Raw genomic sequence first — 20,373 nt, 5'->3', positions numbered from 1 at the left:
CAGTTAGTTCAAAAAACCCAAAAAACTCTGTCTATATTCTGTGGCCAAACTACTCAGCCTCTATCCCTGCATTTAAGCTGCATACATTTAGCCTATACCTTTCTGTGTTCTCACTGACCCTACTGATTTTCAGTCAGGTGGCTTCTTGCGTTTCACAAGTTGGGGAACGGGCTACCTCACAATTTGTCTGTTAGACCAGGTGGCCTGCAGGGGCAGTAATTAGAATACGTCTATCAATACTAAGAGTAGAAAGAGCTGGCGGATCACAGCTGCTAATGTTGGAGAATGTTTCATTTAAAAAGTCAGCTTTATTAAGGTAAAATTGACAAATAAAATTGAAAGATATTTAAAGTGAACGTTGTGGTGATTGGATGCACATATACATTGTGAAAGGATTCCCACATCTAGTTAATTAACACATCCATCACTCCACATCTTTACCTTTTTTTTTTTTTGGTGAGAACATTTAAGTTCTACAATCTTAGCAAGTTTCAAGTATACACTACAGTGCTGTCAACTATAGTCACCATGTTTTACATCGAATCCTCAGACCTTATTCATATTATAGCTGAAAGTTTGTATCCTTTTACCAATCTCTCCTTATTTCCCCCACCCTCTCAGCTCCTGGCAACCACTTTTCTGCTCTGTTTCTGTGAGTTTGACTTTTTTGTTTGTTTGTTTTTAGATTCTACATGTAAATAAGATCACACAGTGTTTGTCTTTCTCTGTCTGGCTTATTTCGCTTAGCATAATGCCCTCAAGGTCCATCCATGTGGTCTCAAATGGGAGGATTTCCTCTTTTCTCATGGCTGAATAATATTCCACTGTATATATACCACATCTTCTTTTTTTTTTTTTTTTTTAACATCTTTATTGAAGTATAATTGCCTTACAATGGTGTGTTAGCTTCTGCTTTATAACAAAGTGAATCAGTTATACATATACAATATGTTCCCATTTCTCTTCCCTCTTGCATCTCCCTCCCTCCCACCCTCCCCATCCCATCCCTCTAGATGGTCACAAAGCACCGAGCTGATCTCCCTGTGCTATGCGGCTGCTTCCCACTAGTTATCTATTTTACATTTATACCACATCTTCTTGATGCATTCATTTATTCATTAATGGACACTTAGGTCATTTCCATATCTTGGCTATTTTGAATAATGCTGCAGTGAACATGGGAATGTAGTATCTCTTCGGTATCCTGTTTTCCTTTCCTTTGGGTATATACCCAGAAGTGGGACTGCTGAGAACTTTCCATTTATCAGAGAACCCGCAAGCTGTTCTTGAGAGGAATGGATTAGTTACGGTGCATTTGGAAAAGATTGGGGAAAGAAAGGTGGGTTTCAGTCTTTATGATTTAACCACCCACTAAAGGAGAACTCTGTCACTGTACATGTGCCCCATACCGTCTATGTGAGGCCGTGTCAAAGCTGCAAGTACAAAGAGAAAGCCTGTCAAAGGCGTTCTGACTTGTTTTAACTATTAATGATTCTTCATTAAAAAATAAAAAGTTCTAGGATGAATGCTAAATCATGTGGGTCCTTGTATAATAGTCATAAACCAGGACTCTCTTGGGCAGACTGTGTAGTTACCCTAGTTCTGACAATTTATGGGTATAGCAGCTTTTACATTTGGGCATTTCTACCAATGTACCTGACTTTTAGCTGACTAATGGCACTCCCTGCTCATTCCTCTTCCTGAATGGATTTCTGAAATTGTTGCGTATCTTTAATGCCCATCCTTTAAAATCCCTAGTTTTCATTATTTCCTTGAATAGGACTCCAAGAGCTTTGTCAGCCTCAAGGCTGTCCTGTTATTCAAACTTCATAGTAATAAACAGACAGCCTGGTTTCCCAGCCAACAAAGATGCATACATTGAGTGTTTGTTGGACACCTCTTGGGGTGAATAGACACATACACAAAAGACATCTCCAGGTTCTAAAACACAATCCTGAAGGTCCAAATTCCTTTCATTAGCATACTGCAAAACTTTCAGAATTTCATGTGAACTTGAATATTTATTTACAAAATAAACTTTGAAGCGACTGAAGGAAAAATGAAGAGCTTCTTCTGAGCCAAATATTCAAGATACGTTTCTTTTGTACCCAAGAACATCATTCATAGGGGTCCTAAAGTCTCTTAAGTTTCCTTAAGTTTCAGAAATAGTGAGTGGACTACATATACAAATTCATTATCCCATGGATGTAGTGCCAGAGAACCACAGCTGTCTCTGCACATGGTGCATGATTGATTTCTTGATGCTGAAAGGAAAGGTCTGGCATTTGGAGGAAATGGCTCTATGGGAAGCGTTAATAAATTCTTCCCTCTTCCACTTCACATATGTAACACTGCATAGGTCTATCACTGTTTAAAAATGGTAGAGGTAAAAATGGTAGGAATCAAGTCACACTGAAGACATTTATTTAATCTTACTATGTTGATTTACCATCCTGGATACTGTAACTGTCAGGATAGATCTCTGTCCCCCTCTCTCCACAAGGTGGGAACTGCAGAGGAAGAGGATGCTTACCCAAGAATTTAATAGGATCCTAACAACAACAGTTTCAAAGACTGTAATACAGGTTCCTTTCAAAGACTGTAATACAGGTTTCTGCTTATGTTTTTGGGTAAATAGTTTTGTTTTTCTTCTAAAATTGTTTTACTAGCTTGGGTGTCTGGGTTTTCTGTGAGTTTTTGTTCTGTGTTCCCCAGTTTTCCCACTCAAAATTGCTTTCATCTTTCTTCTTTCCTTACACTCTTTCTTCTTCCCACCCTTCCTCCCTCTCCCTCCCCCCTCCCTCCCATCCTTCCTTCCTTCCTTTCTTCATTCCTTCCTTCACTCCTCCCTCCCTTCCATTCTCTCTCTTCCTCCTTTCCTTCCTCTCTTTCTCTATTTTTTATTTCTTTTACTGTTACTCACGGTATACCTACTTCTTTCCACGCACAAGAATTACTGAATCATAGTCTCTGATCTCAGATTCACGGTTTTGTGGAGAGCCAGGGCAAGGAGGTGAGAACTGAGATTGACCTAATAAAACCATAAGATTTGGTTAGTATTGGTTACCATCAAAATTAATTTAGGATGCTTCTAGAATATGAATATGAAGACTAATAACAGCACAATTTTTTTCGTTTTTTTCTCTCAGTATTAGAAAAGTCCTGTTAGACACTGGTTTGAGAATGGAATTTATTAAAGACATGGAGTCCTTAGAGTCCTCAGGGCATCTTTGGATTAAAAAACAAAACAAAACTATCTTTTTTAGTAGTATTTTCACTTTTGCTCTTTAAGTGGTGTCTGTAATTACTGTTATAACTTGTAGCTGCCTATTGTTCTATACTGAGCATCTCTTTTTAATATTGAAATCACAGATTCCTGTCTCAAATAATAATTGAATAAAGAAACACATACAGTTGATTCTATGAAAAATTTTTCAACAAATAAAGCATATTGTCCAATTTAAGGAAGTGGTGTAAGGACTGAATTTTTAAGTATATTAAATGTCGCTTAGGGAAATTAATGCAGCATATGTCGCAAGAAGAAATCCTGCTTTGGCAACTTAGTCTTGGTTTAAATCCTCTATTTCCCATAGTGCTTCTCATGGCCCTGACCTTGGGGAGTCAGTCTTTGGTAACTAACCTCATCTCCAGTCGCCATTTCTATTTGCACACCCTCAGAGGGATAACCCACATCAGTGGGCTCTGTCGCTTGATGATGAGTGTGCCAGTATGCCATCCTGGTGTTCTTTTTCAGTGTTTTCACTTATGTATGAACTTTCCCTTTGACTGAAAATTCTTCAAGGGCACAGACAAACCACTTGAGTTCAGTTTATATCCCACGTGATAAGTTCTAAAGAGAACATGAACAACAGTGCAAGGCATTCAATATTCAGACAACTGTCATTTAACTTGTGCTCTCCTTTGCTTATTTCTAGCTTCCTCCTTCCCCCCAAACCTCAGCAATTTGTTAACGTTTATTATTTAAGAGTTTAAGTCAAAATTTTCCAGCTTAGAGATTTAAAAAATACTGAATATCTAGCTAATTAAAAGTTTGAAAATATTTCAAAAAATCATAAAAGACACTGCTCTACACTGAACAAGGGCATGTTAAAATCACTGAGAAAATATAGAACTAGGAAGAGTTTGCACTTTTGACCAATTCTCTATTTGCTGAAAAGGAGTGTCAGACTTATTATCAAGCTTTAAAAAGTTGACAATAAGTGACATTTGATTAAAAAAAAAAAAACCTTGTAAGCAATCTTATTTTACTCAGAAAATAATAATTGTCCTGAAATTCAATTTCATGCTATAGTTATACTTAGTATGCTTTATTTGAAATCACAGACACAATAAAAATAAAGATTCCACTTTTATTTCACACTCATTATTTCTTATTTTAAAAAATAAAAGAAAGGCTCCCCCCAAATATAATGAAGCTATTACAGAAGAAATGGGGTAATCAATTTCTAATATATAGCACCATGGCAATGAAATGAGCTATAATTTAAATAAAGTCATCTTCTGTTAGGTCGGCAAAATGCAAAGAAAGCATTTTACTAGCATCTCATTTCTCTCACAGAAAGATGAGGCTCATGAAAGGATTATAAGGTTAATAACAATCTCATTTTGTTCTACCATTTATTCTCTCAAAACATAAAGCAATGTTTTGACAGTCTTCTTGCCCCTTGTAAACACAATTTCAAAGTAACTTTTAGAAATGAATTAATTTCCCTAGACAAGAAAGTAGTATGAGTTGGTTAAAAATAAACACTTCAAAACTTGGATTCCCTTGGTTTGGTTTGTACCACTGCATAGCATATGGTTTCTTCTTCTTGGTTTGCAGTTAAACACAGGCCTCTTTCCATCCTCCCAAACAGCTTCCCCCTCATTTGATCTTTCTGATATACTCAAAAGCCATCATCCTGCTTTGCTGTCTTCCTTCCCCAGAATGTTAACAGTCAATGTCTCCATTTCTTCCTTCCTATTCTCCTTTAATTCCTCACAATCCGTTTTCTTTTCCCCACAGAACACCTTAGAGACTGTATTTTCAAAGGTATCTAACAATCTCCAAACTAGATGACCTTTTCTGTGTCCTCTGTCCCTTTAATATCAGCAGAATTGACACTGGGAACACCTTGCTTATTGGAAACGATCATCTTTCTTGACAAATAAGTAACTCCCCTTGGAGCTTGTGGTTATTCCACACAACACACAATATATATATATATTTCATTACAGTTGTAATTTCTGTCAAAAAAGTTTTTGGAGAGGAAGCGAATCTGTCTTTTACTATAGAGTATGTACTGGACTGGTACTGTCATTTCTTAAATGATTTAACTTTTCCTATTAATAAAAATAGTGAGTCCATTTTGCTTGAAATATCACACAATATAGCAGTGTATAGATTTTTTTTTTTTTTTTTTTTTTACTTTAGCCCTTCTTTTAGTCTTACCATATGGTCTCAATTCATTTGATAGAATACTCAGCTCAAAACATTTGATTTCTGAACTTAGGTTAATTAGAAAGCTTCTTTTTCCCCCAGATCAGGCGTGCTAGGCTGGAAGCAGCTGAGTGAAAGGGCTTTGCTTGGTCGCTCCTACATTTCTTCACCTTGTATTCAATACTTTTCTTCCTCTCCCAGTTAGCTTACTGGAGCTTCCACTGGTGCAGCACAGGGAGGGAGGAAGGTCACACCTGACAAACTCTGACTTAGCAGCACAGATACCCTCTTCTGCTCTACCACCACTTGGCAGCGCTTGTCTCACCTTCTAGACATTCTGTGCAGGAGCCAGACCCTCAGCCATCAGCTCCTGCGCTAAAATGAACACAGCAAGTTCCTCTTATCCCTTTTGAAGCCAGCCCATTCTCACTAAGCCTGAAGCCAGGAGGAGGTAGAACTGTACTCCAAAGGGAATGAGTGCGGAATGGCAACTCAGCATTGCCTCCTGCCAAAGAAATGCTGTTGCAGGTCTTCTCCCCCTTTACTACTCAGACCTCTTCTCATATCCTTGACCTGAATGACGAGTTCACTGGTTGTGGAGATGGTTCTTAAAAACTTTCTTTGAAAATCTGCATATGTTGACATGAGATCTCACTTTGAAACTTCAACATAATTGCATCTTGGTACCTAGCAAAGAGTTTACTTTTAAAAACCTATTATACACACTCATGTACATATACTGTAGACATCTTTTAACGTTAGTATGTTCTTATCTTTTTCTACAAGAGGATATTGAGGCTCAGAGATTTTAGAGATCTTGCTCAAGTATACACAACTAGAGTACACTGTGAAAGAGGTGTTCGACCCTAAGTCACGTGATATCAAAGCCTATGATTATACACTGTGTATGTGTTGTTTTTTTTTTTTTTCATACAGGTCACCAGAGGTATCTGTTTTTTTTTTTAATTAATTAATTAATTTTTATATTTATTTTTGGCTGTGTTGGGTCTTCGTTTCTGTGCGAGGGCTTTCTCTAGTTGTGGCAAGCGGGGGCCACTCTTCATCGCGGTGCGCGGGCCTCTCACTATCGCGGCCTCTCTTGTTGCGGAGCACAGGCTCCAGATGCGCAGGCTCAGTAGTTGTGGCTCACGGGCCTAGTTGCTCCACGGCATGTGGGATCTTCCCAGACCAGGGCTCGAACCCGTGTCCCCTGCATTGGCAGGCAGATTCTCAACCACTGCGCCACCAGGGAAGCCCTGTGTATGTGTTTTTTACCTAGATTTCTGTGGTATCTGCTGGCTTCTCAGAAAATACCCCGAGCTCCTGGGAAGTAAAGTTTCAGGTAAAGATATAAACGTTTCCCAGTTTTTGTTTAGATGCTACCACATCTCCAGGATAAGACCATGGATGTTGATGATTTCACAGGAAATCTGTAAATACAGGTGGTTACAAAGTCACTTATGTATACATAAGGAAGAAGGGTAAACAGCTGTGGCTTCTGCCCACAAGAGGCTGTGAACCTTTAGATTACTCATTCATTCATTTATTCAATTATTCAATAATATTAATTGAGCACTCGGTCACAGTAATTAACAGGAGAGACCAAGCCTCTGTCTCATGGAGCTTATTGCTCTGCTGGGAGAGATGGATACATATAAGAGGATTTCAGGTTGTAACAAAGGTAGGGGATCTATAAATCAAGGTAAGGGGATGATATGTGGCTGTGATGCTGAAGAAGGGCCTCTGGGACAGTTTGAGCTCATACCTGAAGGAGAAGAAGGAGCCAGCCATGTGACAAGTCACAGGAAAACTCTCATTCAGGGGTACAGGCAGAGCAGTACCTGAGACTGGGAGGCATGTGGCTGATTCCAGCAATAGCTGGAAGATGAGTTCAGGACTCTGGGCTACAGGTGGTCCTCCGTGGACCCTTGGTCTTGAGCCACATGGGCGGGTCCTGCAGTGGCTCCCACTTTTGTTCTGTGTGGCCTCCAGTCCGAAGCGCCTGAGGGTGCTGGCAGGTGTCCTTTACCTGTGCGTCCCGCCACTGGCATCTTGGTCATCTTGCCCACTCCAGCCACTTTACTATAATGCCTTAAGTATATGCAGAATGCCCTTTCTTCTCCATTTTCTCATTTATAATTCTCACAGCAGTTTTCAAGTCAGATCGTTATTATCTTTATATCTCAAATTTAATCTTATGCTCAAAAGGACAGAGTGACAGACTTTCCTTGATTGGATTTGCTTATTATTTCAGAGGAAGTGCCTGTAAAGAGATATTTATGTATTGTAGAGGGCAGAATTCTCAGATTCCTGATTCCTGGTGTAAACACATCTTTTTCCAGTTAGTCAAACACTAATCTAGGTTGTGCTGTGAAAGGAGTTTGCAGATGCAATTAGAATTCCAAATCAGTTGATCTTAAGATAGGTAGATGATCTGGGTGAGCCTGACCTAATCACATGAACCTTTTAAAAGAAGAGAGTTTTCTCTGGCTGGTCATAGAGAGGAAGACAGAGAAACTTGCTCCAGCTGGTCTGGAAGAAAACAGTGTTCATGGTGTGACCTGCCCGGAGAATAGATCATGAAGCAAGGAACGGCAGGCAGCCTCTAGGATTTAAGAGCAGCCAGCAGGAAAATGGGACAGCCATCCTAGAACTGGAAGGAAATAAATCCTATGATTCACAGTGAACTTGGAAGAGGAACCACGTACACCTGGCCAAACCTTGATTTCAGCCAGGTGAGATCTGGAGCAGAAAATCTGGCCACACTGTGCCCAGACCTTGACCTATAAAAAATGTGAGGGAAAACATTTGTATTGTTTTAAACACCATTTGTGGTAATTTGTTAGACAGCAAGAGGAAACTAACACACATAGGCTATTCACAGATTTTAGGGGCTCAGATGATGAGAAGGAAACTGTTGTGGTTTTGAAGAGGGGTTTCTGCAGCAAGTCTCTGATTGAGGAATCGGTCAGATGGCCAAATAGTTATTTGAAATCACAGATAAAAGTCGATGATGTGATGATCTGTGAGCAGCACATGGAACCTTTCAGACTCATTCTTTATCTTCCTGTACTTCCTTTATTACCAAAAATATTTGAATTCAAATAATATCACTGTATTGTATTTGTTCCTCATGCTTTTTCCCCACGACAAATGCCCTTACTATTAGAAATGCATTTATGTTTAGGAATGCACCTGTGTGTTCTCATGTTCAAGTCTCTCCTTAAACATGAGCAAATTAACATTCATGGTCTTCACCAGAAGAACATATACATTCACCATATAAAAGATAATATGTGTAGCACAAACACAGATTTCTTAATAACCTGCAGCATTATTTTTTTTAAAAAAACAAGTAAAAATATTAAATAATTTTGAGTAGAGGAGAACAACTTTTACCAATTCCCCATATTTTTATTATGTATACATAGAGAACAGTATGAAATGTAGTTTGGCGAAGATAAAGTTTATTTGATCAGTGGAGGATGCCAGCCTCAGATGGAAAAACTATAGATTTCATGGAACAAATACATTTAGAGCATCATCAGTGCTGACATGTGAAAGGTGTATCTTACCAGTTTTTGTTTTTGAGGAACTACAGGCCACTTACCAGTGTCTCCATAGAATGTTGAAAATATGCTGAGTATCACGTCAGGAAATAGTGCCTTTCTGAAGGTTTCCTAGTTGTTTTCAGTAGCAGGGGAATATAAGAAAACATTGGCTCCTGTTTTTCCATCACAAATTGGTAAGCAGCTATGAAGATATGAAGAACATGATCTGGGTGATGGTCAGCTGGGCCATGTCCACATAAGGAAAAGGAAGCATGTCTTTGGCAGTCATCTAGCAAAGTAGACCAAGGAAGTGAGCCAAACCAGATAACACAGGCTCAAAATAAATAACTTCCAGAGTTATTTGTACAGCAAATTAGTCAATGCTTGATTGGAACAGATATGCTTATTATGAAATGCAGATTTAAAATCTCGATAATAAAATATCCGGGGGGTGTTTCTGTGATCATGCAGTACAGTGTTTATGCGGATGAATGTTGAAAACTTCCAGAGCCTGATCATGCACTTATAATTTCCCCCACTTCTTGAATGGGATTTATCCTGGAAGACAAAATGCTAAATTTAAAGCTTTATTTAAACCTAAACTTTAGTTCTATATATTTGAACCAGTTCTGACAGTACAGTTGCACATTTTAGTGCTGTACTTTGCTGGAAAGTGCCTTGGGATGTGTTTGCATCAGAGGTGCTGTAGAAGTTTATTTGTATTGTACTCAAAGTGAATGCAGTCTCTCCAGATTGCAAGCACAATCAAGAAGATGAATGAGTTTCTTGAACTCATTTAGTGCCTTGTCTATAATACTCCCATTACCAAGCTACCATGTAACTTGGTAACTTTTCATCGGGGGTGGCCCCAGGACTGAATAGGCAAGAAGGAAATATAACCACTTACCTTGGCACTTCATGTTATACCTGATGCTCTTGGCAGGCTGTGACTGAAAGTAGGTCCTGACCACATGGCCCTCTTAACACATCTTTTCTAAAAACTTTCTGCTTTTAAAAAAACACGTCTACATTATAGTTGAAAGACTTGTGAGTTAGAAAAAGGCAAAACTGGACTTGAAAAATGTAGTTCCACTCTGACCTTTAGGATTGCCTCTGTATTTCCAAACCACTTAACTCTATTCTCTTTTCTACCGGGATGTTTTGTTCAGCGTTTAAATTGTCAAAAAAGGAAAAAAAAAAAAAAAAGGAGTAATTTAATTTGGGTCAATAAAATCATTTCCCCAGAAATTTAAAAACTTTTCTTGTATAAAAATTCAAGCCCAGGGCTTCCCTGGTGGCACAGTGGTTAAGAATCCACCTGCCAATGCAGGGGACACGGGTTCGAGCCCTGGTCCGGGAAGATCCCACATGCCGCGGAGCAGCTAAGCCCGTGCGCCACAACTGCTGAGCCTGTGCTCTAGAGCCCGTGAGCCACAACTACTGAGCCTGCGTGCTGCAACTAATGAAGCCCACGCGTCTAGAGCCCGTGCTCTGCAACAAGAGAAGCCACCGCAATGAGAAGCCTGCACACCGCCACAAAGAGTAGCCCCCGCTCCCCGCAACTAGAGAAAGCCCGCACGCAGCAACGAAGACCCAATGGCAGCCAAATAAATAAAATAAATAAATAAATAAATAAAATTAAAAAATATATATATATTAAAAAAAATTCAAGCCCAAAGATTCTCCTGCCATAAAGAAGACCACATGGACTTTGCACTGTGATTTGTGAGGGAGAGATACATACATTCTGATCAAATGGATCAGGCTGAACCAGCTGTTCCCTGAGTTCACACCGGCTACATTTCAATGGGAAAATGATCTTGACTCTAGCAGTCAAATTTGGGCCAAAGCAATGCCATTTCATCTTTTCAGATGTCATACTGGTGGAATAAACTTGATTTCTCCATGGTCCCTAGTCCACAGTGCATACATTGGGAGATAACCTTAATCTCGTATCCATGGATGAATTTAGGGCATCTTTAACCTGCTTAAACCTACTGCAAATGGTTATATCTATGTGCAGATGTGGATGTTTTCTGGGAATTGGGTACTTTGTTTTTATCAAATTCTCAAAGAACCATTGACCTTAAATGCTTAACTTTTTGGTAATTTTTTTAGGAATATAAACACTGGCATAATATACTATTTTAATAAATGAGATAACAGTTCTAGCTTTTGTTTGTTCACCACCTGGCCCCCGCGCAGTCCTTCTGCCTCCACCTGTCTCACCCTCCCCTAGGTATAACTGCGCTTTTGGGTAATTCATGATAACAACTCGGTGTGTATTATTCTTACTTTTCTCAACGCTCATATTATCACATATAAAATTTGCATATTTGTATATATGAACGTATATGCATATATTTGTCTTTATAGAGGGCTTTTGTTAAAATGTTTATTATATTATGCACTATTTTTCAAATTCAGTTATTTGTAATGGAAATTCTTCTAAGTAAATGTGTATAGAAACAAATGTGCTCTTGTTATTGGTTACATGGTATTCAAGGCAAAGGTGAGACCTTATTTACTTGATTATCCCCCTTACTGGTGCATGTTCACTTCTCCCCTCCCTCTTTTCTGTCAGTGTAAACAGTGCTTCAGTAAACATCCTTACATATGTATCTTTATCAACTGTTGCTGTCACTGTTATGGCAGAGATTCCTAGAAATAGCATGGCTAGGAGAAAGGGCATGTTTTACATTTTAATAGATGCTGCCAGACATGAAGATAACAGCACATTTCCACCAGCATTATATGAGAATTCTCTTTCACCGTTCTACAGTAAGTTTACTGCTCTTTTAAAAATTTTGTGTGCCTGAGGTCTCTAAACTAATATTTCATTTTTAATTAAATTAAATTTGCATTTTCTCATTACTAGTGGGTTTAAACACCTTTTAAAATACCTACTGGCCATTTGGAATTGCCTTTTCAGGACTTTTCTATTCTCATCCTTTGCCATTTTTCTCTTGGTTTCCTTGTCTTTTTCATACTAATTTTAGACATTTTTATATAGTACAGCTCATTAACCATTTAGTTGTCATCTGCAGAAAAAAGTACTGAAATTATTTTTTAAATATTTTGATTTTTTATGGAATCTTTTGCTATAATTTAATTTTTGAAAGTACAATTAAATATGTCTATATTTACTGGAATTTCTAAGTTCAGAAGTCTTCCCCAACCTCTATAGAGAGTTTTTATAGCAAATCCCGAGATAAAACTCTTTGCAATCTTTTTAGCAAATACTTGGAGAGTGAAAGTTTGGACAAGGATACTTTCTACCTGTTTATCATTAGGGCATAATCTGTTTGTATTGATAGATGCACCATTTTTTTTCTTTTTCTTTTGATTGAAGTATAGTTGATTTACAATGTTGTGTTAGTTTCTGGTGTACAGCAAAGTGATTCAGTTATATGTATATATACATGTTTTTTTTCATGTTCTTTTCCATTATGGTTTATTACAGGATATTGAATATAGTTCCCTGTGCTATACAGTAGACCTTGTTGTTTATCTGTTTTATATATATAATAGTTTGTATCTGCTAATCCCATTTCCTAATTTATCCCTGCCCCACCCCCTTTCCCCTTTGGTAACCGTAAGTTTGTTTTTTACATCTGTGAGTCTGTTTCTGTTTCATAAGTAAGTTCATTAGTGTCATATTTTAGAGTCCCCATATAAGTGACATCATATGGTATTTGTCTTTCCCTTTCTGATTTACTTCACTTAGTATAATAATCTCTCTCAGTCCATCCATGTTGCTGCACATGGCATTATTTCATTCTTTTTTATGGCTGAATAGTATTCCATTGTGTATACATACTACATCTTCTTTATCCATTCATGTAGATGTGTCATTTAATAAAGAGTTTTAATGACTTGGAAATGTTTTATCCCCAATTTTTACCACTGTCAAAATTTACTATAAAAAGTTTGCTTATGCACTGTGGTTTCTCTGTTAGGATCTTGTCTTGTACTGGCATTTTAAAAGCCTGTTGAACACCATTATCCATCATCTCTCCTGCTCTTCCCCTGTGGTTAGGCCTCCATGGGTCTCAGTGTTTGCTTCTGTCCATGTAATTTAGAAAGTATATATAGTATCTTAGGAATGTATATCTGTTGTGGTGTAGAAAGAAACATTTCTAGCCTCTCAAGTACAAGCTTCACAGATTATCATCCATTCAGTGTATTGCTCAATATCTTATTCATCCATTTAACAAATAACATTTTAACATTACATTATTTATCATCAAAATTTTTGTTAGTGTTATAACTCTGTGGATCCATGTAGCAACTTATGTGTTAATAATTGAGGTTTTTTGCTCCTGAGGAATGACAGTGTATGGATTCCATAGTGCAAAACTTTTTAAAAACAAAATTTGTTAAAATTTTCTTTAAATGTTGAACAGAAAAAAAAAAGCCTCATTATTAGCTCACCATTATCTTTCTTTATATAAGCACAGATATTAACAATCTCTTTTTTTTTTTTATTTTCTGGCTTAAAAAATAAAGATAAGGGAAAGAGGAAGTTGCTGATGAAATAAAACCATCTCAGGAATGTAGCCACAGAGTAACTAAGTAGGAATGCTAAGAAGACTGATTATTTAAAGCCTTGTCTGAGAAAGTCTGGGAAGGGCATTAAGGTATTTGATGCCCAGTTTCTTTGAGGACTTAATATCATAGTAAACAGGCTGGCTGGTTTCAGACCCTAATAAAGGGGAAGGTTAGGACGTTGTGTAATTAGAGGGCTCAGGCAGTAAAAATATGATGCACTAATGTTTAATGCCCACATTACAATAATTCCAAGACCAAGGGCAGTTTGATTTTCTGGATGTCTCCCTGCCTGTGTGAAATATTCTGGAATGTCTCTTAGATGTGCGATGCACACTACATGCATCACAAATCCATGTCTTTGATATCATCATCATGCATAGAGTCACATGTCTTTCTCCCCGGCCCTGGATGCCTGTAGATGTTGCCCGCTTGTCCCCAAAGCTGCCTGTAGGAACAACATCATTGCCACTGTCACATCCCATGAGGAGACCAAGGACCATGTCAAGGCATCCCCAGGGTCTCCACTACTGTTCCTTGACTGCAAGGCTGTGACTGCATCCTTCCTGCGGTGGTAGGCAGACACACTCCATGCCCTGTTGGGTGCTGCACTGCTACCTGGGTGCACCGTCAGAATCTCAAAATGGCTCTGGTCACACGCAGTGTCTTTTGTATGACCCTTAGCTTCAGATTTCCTATGGGCATCAGCTCAAAATTATAAACTCTTCACTTGAACACTCAGTAGTTTTTAGGGACATAGTCTCAATTCATGCTTAACGTAGATTTCCCGTAATAATAACAAGAACAACAACAGCAGCAACTTGCATAGATGCAACTCAGCCTGTTACACGGATGATTTCTCCCCCATTCTTGTGCTGAGCACTTTCTCTCCTTGAAGCCACAGATATCAGCTGCTTTGCATTTGCATAACTAAGTAACTCATTCAGGTGGTTTCCAGAACAAAAGAACAGTGTGTCTCAAGATTTTTTTTTAATCTTTGGCAAACAGAGCATTATTCTGTTTTGATTTTTTTTTTCTTCTGACTCCAGTCAAGTTTCAAAGAAACTCAGAGTGCCTTGGACTCCTCTTTTCTCCACCTCAGAAACTCCCTCAGGAGGAAAGCTCTTTCACGCTGTGACCTGAGATGGCCCACGTGAAGATGGCTGGGGAGGGAGAGTATCTCCCTTTAAATGAGTTACATGTAGAGCACTTAGAGCGGTGCCTGGTCGCAGGTAGTGCTCAGCCTCCTTTAGCTCGTATCATTCCCTTGCTCTGCTGACCCAGCACACTCTACCACACCCTTGCTATTCTACTCTCTTAACAGTTGTTAAGTAGAGAAATGGGATCCAGCTCTAAGGCCTGGCTCTGGTGATGCAACAAAGCAGTCAGATCTGGCATCCAAAGGACACTATGGTCTTTGCCTTGTGCCAGAAACTATTGGAAAGAGATGTCCAGTTAGTAGGGAGTGTCTGCAGCTGCAGGCAGTCAGGCATGCAGTTTAGACTCCCGGGTCAGGCTGTCTTTCCAGACCTCATGTTTATGGAACTAAGATACTGGGTTGGAAGATGGGTCAGGACTGCAGGTTCAGACAGCCACGAGACTCCGAGGAAGAGCACTGTGACGTAATTCAGCAATAACGGTAAAGGGCGGAGGTCAGTCCCTCGCACCAGATCATTCCTGGATGGAAAGACAGCGGCGCAGAATTCAGAGTCCAACTGACTGGTTGCAAGGCCAGCTCTGTCTCTTCCTTGATGTGTGACCTTACATGAGGTGCCTAATCTCAGTTTCTACCTCTGTGAAGGGATATTAAATGTCCTACTTCAGAGGGTTGTTATAAGGATTAAGTATGTTATTTATGTAATATATTTAGAACAGTGCTTGGAACATTGTAGGATATTAACACCTGTCAACTTGTTAACTATCATGGGGTCTTGAAAGGAGCTGGGACACGTGGCAAGAGAGCTACCCAGCACTGGCAATAGGGTTAAAAGGCCCTGCACGGGAAAGGAAGCTCGGGGGCTTGTGGACCGTGGCAGCGGCTCTGCAGCTGGGGAGGGTGAGTTCACAGTGGGGACCCAGTTAGTGGTGTATTTCTTGCTGTATTCATGTTTACTTGAGGAAATTCCTTATGTATTAGCCAGAGTTCTCTGGAGGATGGAGATATATATATATATAGCTAGCTGGCTAGATAATACATAGATTTATTATATAGGAATTGGCTCATGCAGTTTTGGAAGCCAGCCAACAAGTACCATGATCTGCCAGCTATAAGCTGGAGAACGAAGAAAGCCTGTGATGTAATTCAGTCCGAGCCTGAAGGCCTGAGAATTGAGAGGCCACTGATATAAGTCCTATTTCAAAAGCCCGAGAACCAGGAGCACCGAAGTCCAAGGGCAGGAAAAGGTGGATGATGTTTCAGCTGAAGTAGAGAGAGAGCCAGTTCACCTTCCTCTACCTCTTTGTTAGATTTGGGCACTCCGTGGATTAAATGACACCCATTCACACTGGGGACGGGGAACTGGTCTGTTCAGCTCACCAAATCAAATAACAGGCTCTTCCAGAAGCGCTCTTCGGACACACCCCAAAATGCTTCACCACATGTCTGGTCATCCCTTGCCCCAGTCAAGTTGACACAGCGTTAATCATCATGTCTTTATTTCACGTCTTTACCAACATGAATCAAGGCCCTCTTGGAGGGATCATCTCTCTTTTTTTTTTGCTGTTCTTTTCTTTTTTAAAAAAATTTTTATTTGAATATAGTTGATTTACAGTGTTGTGTTAGTTTCAGGGGTACAGCAGAGTGAATCAGACATATACATATGTCCACTCTTTTTTTTTAATTAATTTTTATTGGAATCCACTCTTTTTTTTTTTTTTAGTAGATTCTTTTCCCATATAGGCCATTACAGAGTATTTGGGTAGAGTTTCCTGTGCTATACGGCAGGTTCTTATAAGTTCTCTATTTTATGTGTAGTATAGTATTGTGTGCATGTCAGTCCCAATCTCCCAATTTATCCTTGGGGGCATCATCTCTGCTCCCTCTCTGAAACTCCCACCAGCCCTGCCTCCTACCTGCTGCAGTTCATACTTCCTGTCTCTGCTTTACTTCTTGTTCTCGGCACCCAACACTCAGACTAAATAGAATCACTCAACTACTATATATTTTACCTATTTGACATGTTTATTCTCTGAATGTAGGTGCCACAATAACAGGATTTTTCTTCTGTTTTTTCTTTCACAGTTTTGTCACTTTATCCTCAGCACCTATAGTAAACTCTAGTACATAGTAAGTGCTCAGTATGAATTAGTTGAAAGAATGATAAATGAATTAGTAAATGGTGACAGGACTGAGTCCTCATATGGAGACACAACCATGGATCTAGCTGGGAGGATGGGGGGAGGGGAGAGTAAGATAAAGGCACTCCTTTATTGAGAGGGAGGTATATGTCACTTGAAGGGGTGAAGTTTTTACCACAGATTTCTTTTCAGCTCACCCAGAGTTAAACTCACTGGTCCTCACAGCCATAAGCCAAGATTTGGAGTATTAACTACTCAGTTACTCAGTGATGGTGGATGTCACAGGGACTTACATAATAAATGGAATATGCTATAGAGGAAATTAAGTGTGTCTTGTTGCCTAGTCACATAGATGCCACCAACATCTCCTTTAGAAAATGTGCACGTTCCCTCCTGGACTCTAAGCCTTATGAGGCCAGGAGTGATATCTACTCCATTGTAACTCCCACACCTAGTATAATTCAGAGATTGTTGTATAGAAGATAAGTGCACTTATTTGATTAATTAATATATAAATATTAATGAGTAATTTGATTGAGGCAGTACATTGAAAAGACAAAAGTGTTATAGCAGGCTATTAGCAATAAAAGCACTGGATTAGCAACCAGAGAGAAGACAGCTTCTAGTTGAACAAATTGTGAGAAGTTGGCAAAATTCCTTAATCTCTTCAAAACTTTCATAAGCATGTATGTGCTTTAAATGAACCATAAAATTATGCTTTGTAATTTAGAATGGAAAGCACCACTTATTTTTGTCCTTCAAATAAATCAAGGATAAGTGACCTGAAGCATCCCAAATTATTGTTTTGTTATGTAAATAGTATTTTAAAGAATCCATTAAATAATTTATTCTGTTTATCTGTAAAGTAGTAATAACTTAGGTTTTACCTACAGTGCAAATAAAATGATATAAATTTTGCAAGCTGGGAAATGCTATTAAAATGTAGCCTATTAAATTGTATTTTAGCTTTGTTTATTTCTCCAATAATAAGTACAATTATCAAAGTTTTGGTTTAATATCTTTTCAAGTTTCTTGTTTTGTTTTGGCTTTAATAGTATGACTTTACAGCTTTCAGGTTATCACTGAGTTAATTTTTTCTTTGTGTAGAGTTCATATAAAATTTTGATGAACTCTCTGTGTAACCCATGTTTTATTGTCTCTTGGGTTGTTATAGTTAAATACTTTAGGTCAAGCATTTTGTAGGATCCACTTATTCCAAGTAAATAACTCAGTAGGAAGCTCATTTCTGCATTTTTCTTTCCTGCTTGCTTATCTACTGTGACAAATGCCCTTTCAAAAGATTTACAACGTTGAGTGTTTAAAATCTTAGGCAAGGTGATAGGAAATTAGTTTGAACGACAGATTTTGAATATTTAATAAAGTATTAGTGTAGAAACCAACCAACCAAATAAAAAACAGCTAATTTATTATTTTGACAGATCCCAAAGCAAAAAAACTCATTTTAAATCGCTACAATCTTTTCATTTGTGCCATTATGGTTAACAGTCTGCCAGTAATTCTATTATAAACCCAATTTTCAGAGAGAGTCTACTTGGTAATAAAAATTAATTCTAGTTTAAGAGTTTTAGTTGTTGTTGTTGCTATAATGTACTACGAGATTGTTGTTCCTAAATTCATATGACTAGAGAATACTGCTAGCATTCTCATCTCCAATCTAATGCCCCCATCTCCAACATTATGGTAGACAAGTGACCAGAGAAATTTGATAAAAGATTTAACACACCGTGATATTGTTTGCTACACATGGACATATTTAAGTATTTGATATGCTTTCTTAAAGCAAGTAACAATTTGATAATAATTACTATTCTGAGTAAATAGTATTCATATAAACAAATTCAAATTATTGGTATAATTCACAATAAGGGGCATATTTTGGATAACTGGGAGATTCTATTTTAAGTTTACATATTTGTGATCCAAATCCCTACATAGTTGTGTGCATATAATAGTAGGGGTAATGCTAGCTTCTGTAACAAAACAACAAAACTCCCCACACAGTAGCAGTTTATTTAATGCTTGTGGAACAGTCCTGGATAGGGACTATCCAGGGGAAGCTATTTTCTATGTAATTGTTTAGGGACCCAGTTTGGAAGAGACTGTCGTCTTTAACACACGGCTTCTAAGATTGCCATAGTTGCCTTAATTCCTGGTATCTGGAAGAGAAAAAGAAAGTGCAAGAGTATGCATGAGAGTTTTATGGGCCAAGCCTGCAAGAACATGTCACTTGCACTCAGATTTCACTGTCCAGAACTCCTACCAGCAAGGGCAGCTGGGAAAATGTAGTCAGTTCATTGCATAGGAAGAAACACAGAGACATGAAAACACAGATTTTTGGAGAACAGTTACTAAGCTCTGCCCCAACCTGTATGATTGATTCACAGCATTGAGGACAAAGTAACATAGCCTCATTTAAACTTGTAAAATAAAGGTAGCTGTGTTTCTTATCTATTTTCTGTAAATTATTACCTATCTTGGGCAAATGGATGTTTAGTCCAAACTTAGTTGAGTTTGGATGACAGAAGACTATTACTTAAATATTTCATTTATTTATTTGAAAATATATCCAGAATTATTCTTTTTCCTAGGAATACTGATTTTAAAAACTGAAATTAGGGGCTTCCCTGGTGGCACAGTGGTTAAGAATCCACCTGCCAATGCAGGATCTGCAGAGAAGAGCTCCATTATTCTCAATTTTACACATCTAATCACCAGCAGTAGCCATAGAGGTTAAGAGTGGTCTGACTGCAGAAATATTTAGGGACCATAACTAAGCTGGTAATAAGAGTAGCCTTATTGTTATCCATATTATCCTTAATATCTTAGGGTAATAGACAATCAATGAAGGCTTAAGATGACCTCACCTCCCTTCCTCTCCATATGGCATTCACTAGGTTGATTGTCCCAGCCATTAACTCATATTGCAAAATTTCTTTTGCTATTTCATCATATCAAAATTTATCTTTTCTGAACAAAGCAGGAGGCATAACCCTCCCAGACTTCAGATAACACTACAAAGCTACAGTAATCAAAACAGTGTGGTATTGGCACAAAAACAGATGTACGGATCAATGGAACAGAGAGCAGAGAGCCCAGAAATAAACCCACACACCTATGGTCAATTAATCTCTGACAAAGGAAGCAAGAATATAAAATGGGAAAAACAAGTCTCTTCAGCAAGTGGTACTGGGAAAGCTGGACAGCTGCATGTAAATCAGTGAAGTTAGAACACACCCTCACACCATGCACAGAAATAAACTCAAAATGGCTTAAAGACTTAAATATAAGACAAGACATCATAAAACTCCTAAAAGAGAATAAGGGCAAAACTTTCTCTGACATAAATTGTACCAATGTTTTCTTAGGTCAGTCTCCCAAGGCAATAGAAATAAAAACAAAAATAAACAAATGGGACCTAATCAAACTTACAAGCTTTTGCACAATAAAGGAAACCATAAACAAAATGAAGAAAACCTAAGGAATGGGAGAAACTATTTGCAAATGATGGGACTGACA

The sequence above is a fragment of the Balaenoptera physalus genome (assembly GCF_965194825.1).
Source record: "Balaenoptera physalus genome assembly, chromosome: 21".
Taxonomy (NCBI): domain Eukaryota; kingdom Metazoa; phylum Chordata; class Mammalia; order Artiodactyla; family Balaenopteridae; genus Balaenoptera; species Balaenoptera physalus.
The sequence above is the reverse complement of the archived record's forward strand: the minus strand, read 5'-3'. Positions refer to the sequence as shown.